At 62.4% G+C, this 1,776-nt stretch overlaps 1 long non-coding RNA gene across 1 annotated transcript; it reads right to left on the reverse strand.

Annotated features, from left to right (window-relative positions):
- Nucleotides 1-731: 731 nt before the first annotated feature.
- LOC132334941 (uncharacterized) lies at nucleotides 732-1,480 on the reverse strand. The gene is made up of 2 exons (XR_009488573.1): nucleotides 1,347-1,480; nucleotides 732-1,056 (listed from the first exon to the last, which is right to left on the reverse strand). It is a non-coding gene; the product is annotated as an uncharacterized LOC132334941 (long non-coding RNA).
- Between the last annotated feature and the right edge of the window lie 296 nt (nucleotides 1,481-1,776).

The following is a 1,776-nucleotide window of genomic DNA, read 5'->3' on the forward strand; positions in this document are numbered from 1 at the left end:
TTCTTCTGGCTCAACGGCACCTAAAGCACAGAGCTCAGCCTCCCCCACAGCAACAGGAACAAGACTCAGCAAGCAGGCAGTGGAGCTCAATGCCTAAGGCTGAGGGGCCTGGGGCTCCAGTCTCGAGCACAGGGAGGGCACACGCCCAGCCCCACAACTCCTGGCCCCACAGCCCTGAAAGGCCGGGACCAGGGTTCCATGCCTGATTCCAGGAGGTCCCTCCAACCGCCCACTGAGGAAGCGCCAGAGCAGCCGGGTGCCAGGAACAAGGTGGCTGCCAGGGGGCTGCTTGTAGCCTCTGGCACACAATTGCTCACGGCTTCCCAGTGCCCCAGCCCCTCAGGGTCTCCCCCAGCCCGGCCAAACTGCCCGGCAGCAGCGCCACAGCCCCACAGCAGCTCCAGAGGAGCCCCATCCAGAGGCACCTCGGAGCCCTCAGCAACGCAGCGAGCAGCACACGGGCAGGAGGACACAGATAGCGGTGCCTGCCTGGGACAGGGCTTGTGGCCATCTCCAGGCACTGCTCTCACAGGGATCCCCACAGCTCCAACCCCTGCCCAACTGTTCTGCTGGCACCACAAAGGCTTCAGCAGAACCACCAAAGGCCAAAAGGCTTCTGGCCATTTTTCCTGCAGCACTGCACACCTGGGCAGCTCACTGAGCACAAGCACCCTTTTCCCCTCTTCTTCAATGCCCTGCAGGTCCTGGCAGCAAAAGAAAGATCCTGGGTGTCTGTCTATTATAACACATCCTATATTTATATACTAAAGAAAAACAAAAAGAAGAAAAGAACAGTCTTGAACAAACTGAAAATCTCTGCTGGCTCAGGTGGCCCCAGCAGACAGAGCCTCTGGGCTCATCTCTGTGCAGAGCTCCAGCAGCGCAGGCAGCTGAGCCCCAGCAGACGAAGCCTTGTCCTCCATGGCCCACGGAGCTCACCATGCAGATTCCTGAAGGTGGAATATCGAGGTCTGTCTAAAGCCCTGAGGATATGCCAAGTTTGAATTGACAGGCTGCTGACAGAGGGGCTGATGTCATTTGCCATTACTTCCAGGGCTGTAACAGAGAGGAACAGAGCCATGGTCAGATGACACATCTGCAGGGAGCTGAGGAGAGCGCCCTGCCAGGGCCATCCCGGCCCGCACTAGCCATGGCCAGGATGGAGCAGGGTCCAAGGGGATCAGCCCAAAGAGCAGCCATGAATCCCCCACATGGCCCTTAAATCTCAGTGTGCTCCACCCAGGCCAGCCCTCGTCCGCACAATGAGCAGAGCTCTCCACAGACGGGACAGGGCTTGCAGCTTTCCCCTTGCCAGCCCCCGCTGCCAGCCTGCTGCCCTCACTCACCACTGTAGATAAGCTTCAGCTCTTGATACTTCCCCATCAAGCTCCGCCCGGCCATCCCTGGGAACACAGAGCCTGTCACAGCCCCAGCGGCACAGCTCCCTGCCAGCATTGCTGCCGGCACTGTGGCTACACACCCTGCTGGCCCGGCAGGGCTCAGCCCGGCCCCTGCTGCACGCTGCCGCCCCAGGGCACGGCTGCGAGAGGGCGGCAGCAGCGCCGTGAACAGGCGGGGCTCGATGGCGCCGGGCCCGGGTGGCGCTGCCGTGGCAGCAGGTGGGGCTGGGGCCGAGCTGTGGCGGGCTGGGGAGGGAGCCCGGGCTCGTGGCTCACCTATGAACCTGATGGCCGCCACTCGCAGGGACTCCTGTGGGCTCTGCAGGTAGGGCAGGGCCCGGCGCAGGTGCTCGGCCGCTCTGCCCTCGTCGTCTGC

This window comes from Haemorhous mexicanus, chromosome 16, assembly GCF_027477595.1.
Source record: "Haemorhous mexicanus isolate bHaeMex1 chromosome 16, bHaeMex1.pri, whole genome shotgun sequence".
Classification (NCBI taxonomy): Eukaryota; Metazoa; Chordata; class Aves; order Passeriformes; family Fringillidae; genus Haemorhous; species Haemorhous mexicanus.